The sequence below is a fragment of the Elephas maximus genome, chromosome 19 (assembly GCF_024166365.1).
Source record: "Elephas maximus indicus isolate mEleMax1 chromosome 19, mEleMax1 primary haplotype, whole genome shotgun sequence".
NCBI classification, from domain to species: Eukaryota; Metazoa; Chordata; class Mammalia; order Proboscidea; family Elephantidae; genus Elephas; species Elephas maximus.
Window position 1 is genome coordinate 59847232 of NC_064837.1, and position 11517 is coordinate 59858748.

Genomic DNA, 11517 nt, shown 5'->3' on the forward strand with positions numbered 1-11517 from the left:
AGGAATTGACTTGATGGCATGCATCAACAGCAAATCACAAAGGAGACAGAAGCTAACGTTTTCCTATTTTACACTAAAAATGTTTTTGTTAACCAAAGGGCTTCGTTAGCTCTGCTCAGAGAAACGATAATGTTCTCACAACAATTTAAGGTCAAAGGATACCTAGTTCCTAATTTCCCATCCCGATGCTTGTGTGGCCATATAACTCCCTCTGACCTGGAAGGTGAAAGTCATGTATTCGTGAAACTCAATAGAATTGGTCAGATCTTGTAAAATGAGTGCAACCTCTGTTGTGTTGGTGATTTTGCCTTCTTAATGTCATAATCTGTGACTTTACGTGGGATTTTCTGGCTTAATGGAATCTTCCCTTTTTATTGAATTAGCAAGGGAAAAACAATGAGAGTGTCGTCTTCGTAGGAATAATTTTTTTTTTTTTTTTTTTTACTTTTCCAATGGAAAGTGCAGTTTTCAATTTCGAACCCTTAGACTTGACCTGTTGACACAGAAAAATGCCAGAGTAGACTTTGGAAAGAGCAAGTCATCAAACCTGCTGGAATAGAAAAAAGGTATTTTATTCTAAGAGACCTCGTTCCTCCTGTCTAGGTGTGGGGTGTGTGTGTGTGTACATGTGTGCACATTTTAGCACTGCTAAACATGTTGGCAGTTAAAAATATCCTTTGGTTTTCTCTGGTTTTTAATTGGGGCTCTCTGGATCCCTTTGGGAATATGATAAAAGCTAGGACCTTTTCCCTAGGAAAATGCGCCTCATACATAGAACACATAAGTTTGCAAACATTTTTTGTTGAGGGGGTGCAGTGTATAGACCCCATAGGATCAGTAACCCTTGCACTCTACAGCGTGGACTGTGACATCCTAGCCCAGGGGTTGGCAAACTTTTTCCATGAAGGGCCAGAAGGTAAATCATTTTGGATTTGTGGTCTATACAGTCTCTCACATTTACTCAAGTCTCCTGTTATAGTATGAACACTTCCACAAACGATACCTAAATGGATGAGTGGGATGGCTGTGTGCCAATAAAACTTAATTTACGAAATCAGGCAATAGGCCAGATTTAGCTTACAGGCCATGGTCTGCCAACTGTTGGCCTAGACCATCAAATACAAGACTCCAAATGATTGACTATGTGGGTAGACTTCTTCCATTTAGTCAAAATTTAGCTCAGCTGCTATTGAGGACCATTAGGAAGATGGATGTAGGAAAATGAAATCAGAAAGTAGGGAGAGGCCTGTTCAGTCTTAGGAAAGTTGCCTCCTAATTTCCTCAGTAAGTAGTAATTGCTGTGGAAGCCCATGGAACAATTTGCTTCCGATTAAGCTGAATATTTACTTTTTCTGTTTCTATGCATAGCTAGCATAACTTATTTCACCTTGGAAACAAAGGGCACCCTTCTCTTAGAAGTTAACTACATTCTCGGCTCTTAGCTTCTTCACATTTTCTTTCTCTTCAGTGGTGATTCCTATGCACAGAGAATCAGGAACTCATACGCTAATCCTTTTGGTTTCCTTTCTCCTGAACACTATTAGTATTTGGGAACATAGGAGGCCAAACTTACCTCTGAAGTAGAAGGTGGATACCTCTCCAAATCAAACCAGTTACTGCCAAGTTGATTCCAACTCATGGTGACCCCGTTTGTGTCAGGTTTTTTTTTTTTTTTTTTGAACTGTACTCCATAGGGTTTTCAGTGGCTGATTTTTTCAGATGTAGATCTCCAGGCGTTTCTTCCAAGATGCTTCAAACTTCCAACCGTTTGTTAGCAGTTGGTTGTGTTAACTGTGTGCACCACCTAGGGACTCCAGAAGGCAGATAGAATTCTCGAAATCTTTCAATTTATCCACCTCATGTCTTTGGCCATCTTTTAAGAAAGTAAGAGAGAATAGTTTGGGGCCAAAATACTTCCTCTTTGGGGGATTTAATTCTCCAAGCTTTCAGTGTGACAGGAGACTCAGGTCTGCCCCTTGAGTACGGTGCCTGGATTTGAGAAGAAGACGTGTGGTGTGGCTTAGGCCACTCTAACTCCTCTTTTTTAATTATCCATAAATTTCAGTTCCACAGGGCCCATGCAAAATGCCTACTTTCTGATTTTATCTTGATCTGCCAGCCCTGGTTGAGTTTCTGATCCCCAAAACCTCGAGAGAAAGCCCTTTGTTCCTTGTGGAGTCTGAACAACTGTCAATTTCCATCACCTTCTCCCATTACTTGGGTCTTGTTTGCTCTACAGAATTCTATACAGATAACTACCTGCCACAGTTACCTAAGTTCATCCTCCTTTTTCCTTTTTCTGGAACTGAAGACATCTTAGTTAAAGCTTTAGTCTCTCTATTATTCAGTAACATTTTTTTCTGGCCACATCCTCAGGAAGAAGACAGAAATTACACTTAGATGGACACGTGGAAACCCCTTAAGAGGGCATATTTAAGTATTTTATCTGGCAATTTACCTGAAAGAATATTTTCTCTTCACCTAGGGAGACAAAACCAGAATTCCAGAACCTTCGAAATGAAATTACCCTTCCAGGGGGGAAGCACATTGCCACCAAATACACCTCCCACCACCTGTTCCTGGTGTCTGCAAAGGTGTCATTTTTTCTGAGGTGTAGAGAGTCTCTTTTGACAGCTATGCAGATGTCAATTGTACTGTTGCCATTGTTCTAATGGAAATAGTTTGGAATCAGGACTTAGACAAGTGTTTATCTTTTCAGTTCCTTTTTCAAGCAGAGTGCCTCAAAAAGCTTCTTTATGAAGAGAATGTGGGCCTTAAGTTAAAATGCAAACAAAGTCAAGGACATCTTGTCGGAAATTTGTTGTTTTCAAAAGAAACCAATATCACCTTGTAAACCAAATATGTGTGAAGAGAATTTAAAGATTCCCCCCTCCCCAGCCTAGTTCCCTGCTAAGAACTACCTAGGGACTTGCAGTATCATGACATCATTTGTATTGTCATTTGAACTTGGATGTTAAGCTCTTTATCTGGGGGCGTTCACAGTTAGAGTCTGGGAGATTTGCATTGTGTTCCTTTCTGACAGTCATTGGCACGGACAGATGTCTTTGTCCTTGTGGCATGCATAGGTTTTCCCTAGTTTAGACTTTTGCATTTCTGAGAGTCAGGGTTCTTTTGAGGAATGAAGCTCAAGTTCAATGGCCTCTTGGACATGGAGCTCAAGGATCGCCCAGGGAAGTTCAGGCACTTACCTGTGTCTTCACAGGCAACAGAACTTCCTGAGTCATCCCTAGAGTTTGTGGCTTAGCCCAAGCCATCAGCAGTATAATCCGTCTTCCTTTGTTACATTTACTTGTTATTATTCTTCCAAGCGACCTGGGCTGACTCACTCTTCTGTGGGCAGGAACTGATCCAGCCATTGTCCTGTGTCAAATATTAAAATCAGCAATTTCGCCTAAATGAACTCTCTTGTTCCCAGTTCTTGAAACTGTCTGGAGCCTTGAAGAGAACTTTCAGCAAAACCCGCGTTGAAACTTTGCAGTCTTATCATAAGAACTCCCATTTGGCCTTTAAAGCAGACCCACTGGGTTGGGTAATATTCTAGTAATATTCTGATGGGGCCAGAGATGAGCAGTTAACACCAACTGGTCACTACTGACATTTGTATTGGGGGCTGGAAGTTATTTAAACAAAGCAATTCAGGCCACTGCCATCAGGAGATTGTCTTTGAACGTTGGAGTTTATGTTTGGACAGGGAAGTGAAATCATGTTTGGGGGCTGGGAGAGAAAAGAAATTCAGAGTGGTGCTAAAAGAACCAAAAACCAAACCTGTTGCTATCGAGTTGATTCTGACTTAGGAACCCCTTAAAAGAGCAAACTTTTCAAAAAGGCTGGCAAGCTGGTATATCCTTTAACTTATTTTCAGTATTACTATAGACATGATCTCCAATGGGAAAATACATCTGAAAGCTAAACCTTTATTATTTGTTTTTCTTAAAAACACTGAGCTATAAGAAGATTCAGAGAGGGATATTACTTTGGATATCAGAAAATTTTCTCTTGCTTCCCTCGTGTTTTTTTTTAAGTTTAAATAGTTACCATTTTACACTGTGGTACTCAGAAAAAAAAAAAAAGTAAATAATTAGAGGAGTGAGAAAATGGTTGAGAAACAGAAAAGTGCTTAAAGCAGAGTATCCAACCCATCCATCATGTATCTTCTGGGTAAAGAAATAAGAATGTAAAACTAAGCCCCTTCACCTTTAGTGCTGGTGGCAGCCATTTTAAAGAAAAGGTTACACCAAAGAAGGGTATCTGATGAGCATAATTTTCCGCAATGCAGAGAGCCGTGAATGTTCTTAAGTAATACACTACGGGTCTTCATGGTAACAGCACTGATTTAGCATTTCAAATACAACACTCAAAAGCAAGTTTGATTTTCAGAAGCAGTGAATTGTGGGGAAGTAGTAGGTTTGTTTTCTTTTCCTCTCAAGCCATCTGTCCTGGTGTATGCTCAGTATTTGGGGAGGCAAGAGCGAGGGGACAATAGTGGTTGCCAGACCATGTTCAGTGGTGCCCCTGAGGTCACCTGTCATGAAGGGAGGGGAAAGGCAGTGTGATGGAGGTCAAACCTGGCTACCAAATACCATTTCCTTTAACTAGAAGTCTCTGTGGCTATTAAAGGCTTGAGAACTATGGATAAAATGACAACTGGAAGACCCTAAAAAAAAAAAAAAAACCCATTGCCATTGAGTCGATTCCGACTCGTAGAGACCCACAGAACAGAGTTGCCCCATAGGGTTTCCAGGGAGTGGCTGGTGGAATCGAACTGCTGACCTTTTGGTTTACAGCCATAGCTCTTAACCACTGCACCATCAGGGCTCCTGAAGACCCTAAACAGCCCAAGAATCCTGAAATTTTGCAGCCAACCATGTCTGTGAGTCCCTGGCTGTATTGGGTTTTCTGGGGGAGGTAGGACAGCAAGAAGTCTTTTTTTTTTTTTTAATTTCAAAGTTATGAATCATTTGAAAGGAAAAGTACTCAATCAATATGTGGTGGGCATACATGTAGACCCTTAAGTTGGTTATTTCTGAGAAGTGGTTCAGAATGACCTGATCCTTGTTCACCCTGTCTGTGGTGAGAAATGGCACGCCTGGACTTTTGATGGGTAGTGGAATTTCTAAATTTCTGTGTTTGCAGTGGCAGGAGTTATAATTTTTGTTGATTGGTTTTTGTTGATGGGAAAAAGTAAAACTCTTTGGGCAATTTTGACACAGAGAAGGGTGCTATCTGAAACTCAAGCTCACAAATCTACCCTTGCGGGATTTTACAGAGGTGTCATAAGTGGGAGGAGTCCCTGGGTGGGTACAAATGGTTAGCGTACTTGGCTGTTAACTAAAATGTTGGAGGTTCCAGTTCACCCAGAGACATCTGGGAAGGCCTGGTGATCTACTTCTGAAAATATGGAGTACAGTTTTACTCTGATACACATGGAGTCGCCATGAGTCAGAGCTGACTTATAGCAACTGGTTAGTAAGTAGGAAACGACCATGGGAAACTGGCACAGCCATTTGACCAGTGACTTGGCGTCAATTCAGCAGCAACCCATGTGTATCAGAGTAGAACTGTGTGCCATAGGATTTTCAATGGCTGTTGCTTAGAAGTCGATTGCCAGGCCCTTCTTCCAAGGTGCCTCTGGGTAGACTTGAACCACCAACTTTTCAGTTAGCAGCTGAGTGTGTTAGCTGTTTGCACCACCCAGGGACTCTGATACAGTCGTTAAAAGCTGCAAAATACAATGGTGTATCTGTACTGAACAAGGGAATGCTTAGAACCCAAGTGAATCACATCAGGTGCCTTCTACACACACACAGAGTCTGTGGTAAATTCTACAGTAGTATGTTTACCACTAAACCAGTCTAACATTGGGGGCTTCAAAGCAGCCATTTTAGAACACTGTGTCAAAGAGTTAACATTCACGACTCTTCGTAGTGTTTTTGGCCAATCTCTTGGTAAAAGTCATACGAGAAGGGTCAATTAAGGAAATTTGGACAATTTATCTCTCTTACCTCTGTGTTTGATTTATTCTTTAGTCTCCAATTTATTTTCTGAGTGGAGTGATTTTGTATATGAACTGAAATGATATTTTAATACAATAATAGGTATTTTTAGTTGGAAATGTTTATGTAATTAGCTTATACAATTAAAATGTGTTTCTTTACAGAATCAACAAACTGGATCATTTAAGGCTGAAAGAACTGTTAGGGGTCTACTACAAATTCATTATTTAAACACATCAACATTTTTTCTGTACATTTTGTGAAAATCTTGATGATATTTAGATATAGCTTGCATATGGAATTGAACTTCACAAGAATTTTAGTAAAATGGGTGGATTTCCCCAGCTTCTTTTGTGCTTCAGTCTCATAGCTGAAAATGCTGCTTCCATTTATGGAGTCTTTGTAAGAAAAACACACTTGTTTTCTTCCATTCTGTGAATTTTATGATAGACACATTTTATTTGTATATATGACTGTCTTCCTATGTTGCACTTCAAATTTATATTCAGACCATGTTTATTGTAAAGAGAGCTGTTGGGCAGGTGGAAACATGCCTGGTCCTTATAATCCCTTGACCCTAACCAGTTGCCGTTGAGGCAGTTCCAACTCATGGCGCCCCCACATGTATCAGAGAAGATCTGTGCTCCATAGGCTTTTCAATGGCTGAGCTTTTGGAAGTGATCTCCAGCCTTTCTTCCAAGGTGCCTCTGAGTGGATTCGAACCTCCAAGCTTTTGGTTAGCAGCCAAGAACACTAACCATTCGCATCACCTAAAACTCCCCATTGGCCCTGCAGTGAAATAATTCCATGTGCTCGTTAGGAGCCTCTGCTATCTCTTCCTGGTAACTGACATATTCTGAAAAGAGACTGGAGAGGTTGTGTACCTCTATCCTTTAAAACCCATCTCCAACCCTATCAAACTTAGTGTCTCTGGGGAGTTTGAAATATAAGAATGAACACTGTTTGGTGGATTCCCTTATCAACTCCCTCACTTTTACTGCCATGTGCAGTATACACCAGCTTTCCTTGGTGGATATCATGTCCTCTTCGTGAATGGTGGTGTCCTTCCTTTATGAATGAAATAGGCTGAACTGTAGAGTACGGAATTCGTGTCAAGTTCACCAGGTAAGGACCTCAGAAAGCTGTGGTTGGAATGTTTCACTGCATTTGGGATGAATGTTAAATCTGAGTTGCTGGCCCTGGAAATAGTTGAGTTGTCAGCTGCAGAAGGAAAGAAGGAATCTGGTGTATCTCCTTAATTTTGTGTTGTCCTATATGGAAATGTGTGGGGCAGCTCTCTGAAGGCAAAAACATTCCCCATCATTGTATGAGGAAAGGGAAGTTAAGAGTATCAAATGGTACCTTCAGTTAAGCCTTGGGATTGCATTTGAGAATACTTGTTTTATGGAAAAGCACACCCTTGTAGTCTTTGAGCTATTGCATTTGGTGGCTCCATACTTTTCATTTTAGCCTAGCTTTCTTTTTTTTTCCCTATGTTACCCAGGTGGCATGTGTGTGTTCTCTTTTCTTTTTTAACTACTTTTCGTAATTGGTGATGCTATCTCAAGATCCTGAAGCCAAGGAACTAATGTTCAGGACTCCGGGCAGATCCAAGTGTTGGTGTTGGTGCAGGTTAAGTTTTGATAGAATTCCCAGAAATATACTGAATTAAAGGATAATGTGGTTTTAAGGAAGTCATGCTTGATTTTAACATTTGGGGAAGCACCTGCCCTAGGTCCCTATTCTTGGAAAATTCACCTTTCCATGCAAATTCCATTGGTAGGGCATACTTAGTAGCCTGGGCGATTGGCCTCTATCAGTCAGTAAACAGGGAATTAGAATAATTGCCAAAGGTGGGGGTCATTTTGCCTTATAAACATGTAGGTCATTCTATGCTGAAATTTCCAATCAGGTATCTTGTAAAAATGGTGCAGGACCAGGAAGTGTTTTGTTCTGTTGTACACAGGATCACTATGAGTCAGAACCAACTCGATGACACCTAACAACATGGTGAAATTTCCAATCACAGTATCCTGTACAAAGCATGACATTATAATTTCCCTCCTCCTTTCTGACCCAAAAGCACAGTAAAGGAAAAAGGCGGCTTGATGTGCGATGAAATATTTACTGTTTCTTTGAATCAGTGTTTTCGACCAAGGGAATGACTGAGATGTAGAACCACGTGGTTGTTACGGAGTAGTTATTTCTCCGGCTCACCTTTTCACCACCCTCAAAAGGAAAATGAAATTGGGAGACCAAGTCAAGCTTGAACTCCTCACTGATGAGGAGCTTTGCCTTGGATTTCCCGTCTCAGGATACTCTTCAGGTTCCTACTGCTGCTGAGGAGGAAGAAACGAGCTGCAGATACTGTAACTGATCTCTGGGTGTTTACGAGTGTGTATATAAAACCTCACACTGTGTATGTTGTGTTCAGTGTTGTGTTAATCTGTGAACTGATGCAAACAACAATCTGAAGATGGAGAAGACAACGATAAAGGCAAAAAAAAAAAAAAAAAAAACCCAACAACAAAAAACACCCAACTGCCTCTTTCTGTCAAAGCGCTTGCTATGACTTTCATAGCTAGACTTGACAAGTAACGTGAAGTGTTCAGGAACATGGTGGCCTTGAAGGCAATGGCGTGTTGATCTCATAAGAAAATGTACAACCAATAAAAGACATTTTAAAAAGTGCAGTGAGTCTCTGTATTAATTCAGTTCTTCATGGAAATTCGTTGTCCTGGAAATGCTGCTTTTATGTGACAGAGCCCTCCAGGTAAAAGCTTTGCATGAATGATGTATTCTCTTTTTCTTCCCCTATTTTTCTCCCATCTCTGTCACTCCAGCACTGAGACAGCAAAACTGTATCAAAGACTTGAAGACACATTAGAAAATCATTTTATCTGTAGCGGGCTTCTGACTCGATATTCTTATGGGCAGCTAAGGTTAGACGTGAAGACCAAGATTTCATTATTAAAATCAGTCGGCTTGTGGCGTGGAAGAGTCCAGATGGCTTAAGTGCAGGGATTGAGACCAAGACTTTTTGACTTCCGTTTGTTTCTGACATTGAACTACTAGGCCAACAAGTCATTCTGAGTTTTTCCTGTTAACATTAAAGTCTTGCAATTTTTCTCTAAATCAAACTAATATGGATACAAGTGATTACGAGCTTGTCCGCTAACCAAAATGTCAGCAGTTCGAATCTACCAGCCACTCCTTGCAAACCCCATGGGGCAGTTCTGCTCTGTCCTATAGGGTCATTATGAGTAGGAATTGACTCGACGGCAACAGTTTATCCGTGTACTATTAGAAACTTTGCTTTACATAAGCAGGCAGGGCAGTGAGCCATATGCTCTGGGAAAGAAAAAAAATGATGTCAGTACAAGTGTAAATACTACTGGGTCTGCAGAGTTCTCGGATTTCCTAGAAGCTGAGTGACCAGATCTATTTGACTTGTATCCATATTAATTCGATTTAGAGAAGAATTGTGAGACTTTAATGTTAACAGTTTGAATGGCTCACTGACACCAGAAGGCACATGCTAACGGATAGCTTGCTTCTTACTTAAACAAGTTGATGCTGCTGAGTCAGGAGTTGACTTCTTTAAAAGCTCCTAGTATTTCACCCGAGATTTACATCATTTTAAGGGTTAGAATCCAAAGAGGAGGGCTCACTCTACCTCCACATCACTCAAATGGCTTTCCAATGACAATGGACTTTATTATACTGATTTTGCAGCTCTTCTCCCCCCTGGATTGTAATCCTTTGTCTTTCTTTAGGCCTAGGACTTCCTTGACTTTAGGAACTTTGTTTTAAGTTACTACAGGTGGTGGAGGTGGTCCGAGCTGGGGACGAGGTATAAACAAACATGAAGATTTTCAGGCATCATGTGAAAGCTGTTGTTTTATCCACTGTCATTCCTTATTTTCATACTTCGAAATATCAAGTCTTAAGGTATTTTTTATTTGATGGGTATAAAGCTTTCTTTCTTTGCACACCTCCCGTGTTGATGGACACTAATTTACCCCCATTACTCAAGAATTTGTAGGAAACTGAATTAAAGTGGAAAATGGAGAGAGCGAACTGCATTAATAACAAAAGCATTTCAGGGTTGTTTCTTGTTGTTTTGGTTATTTAATAAAGCATAGCAAAGCCCAAAACTCAGTGGCTTAATACAAAAATATATTATTTCTCACAAACCTGAAGGTTGGCTGGGCTCAGCTGGGTGATTCTTGCTGGGGATCTCTCATGCTGCAATAGTCAGATGATGGCTGGGGCTGAAGTCATTGAGAGCTTCTTCTCTCAGATGTCTGGTGCCTGATCTGTGTTGGCTGGAATAGCCTGGGGCCAGTCAGGGATCTCTCTCCATGCCGCGTTTCTGTGTGACTAGGTTGGGCTTCCTTATTAACTGGCAGGTTATTATTATTATTTTTTTTAGTTGGAATCCTTCATTGCTGTTGGTTTTCTCCAGAACTGGTGATCTAATAGGCCCAGGCAGATGCTTCCAGGAAATCACAAAGCATAACTTCCATTGTAAATACTGGGAAGTTATGTTTCACAGAGAGGGTATTTTTGGAAACTAGCTACCATCCTTGGTTTAAATAGAATATACACCTACTCCTCACTTATCGATGATCTCATTATCCAACATTTTGCATTTATGATAATAGTGAAAAATCTACTATCTGACTATTTTACATATTAACATCGTATATCTGGCAGTAACCCTTTCATGACCAGTGGAACATATAGCATCACCTAAATTTTCCACTTTTCAGGTCCATAGTGACACATTTGTCCCACGTAATATTTTGTGATCTGATGTGGTCATCCTCCATTTTCCCATAACTCCGATTTTTGCATAACGCCCTGGTCTTTGGAACCTAACCATGCTAATAGGTGAGGAGTGGGTGTACTAGTAAGCTTTAAAAACTGACCTTATCCCTCTTTTCCTAAACTGATGGCCAAGGGGCAGTAGACAAAATGTCTTAAAATTAATGAAACTAGTTTTCATTTATACCAAAAAGACCAGATGCCATCAGGTTGATTTTGATTCATGAGTCCCTTGGGTGGCACAAATGATTAACGTACTTGGCTACTAATTGAAAGGTTGGCAGTTTGAGTCCACCCAGAGGCGCCTTGGAAAAAGGCCTGAAATTCTACTTCTGAAAAATCAGCCGTTGAAAACCCTGTGGAGCACAGTTCTACTCTGACACACATGGGGTTGCCATGAGTCAGAATCAGCTTGACATCAGCAACTGGTACAGACACACGTGCACATATACTCCCATCTTGGTGGAAATTTTGATTCCTTCCTTTTGATTGTTTTGATGAATATCCTTATTTACACATTTTTATGCACTTGTCTGATTGTTTTGGAGAATTTTTAAAGAGCTGACGGATCTTAGTCATTTCCCCCAGGGCTGAACATCAACAATGGTTTCACTTACTTGTCTCATTCTCCTTCCATCCTTATGGTGTCTACTCCTTTCTTCATGTCCGGTCT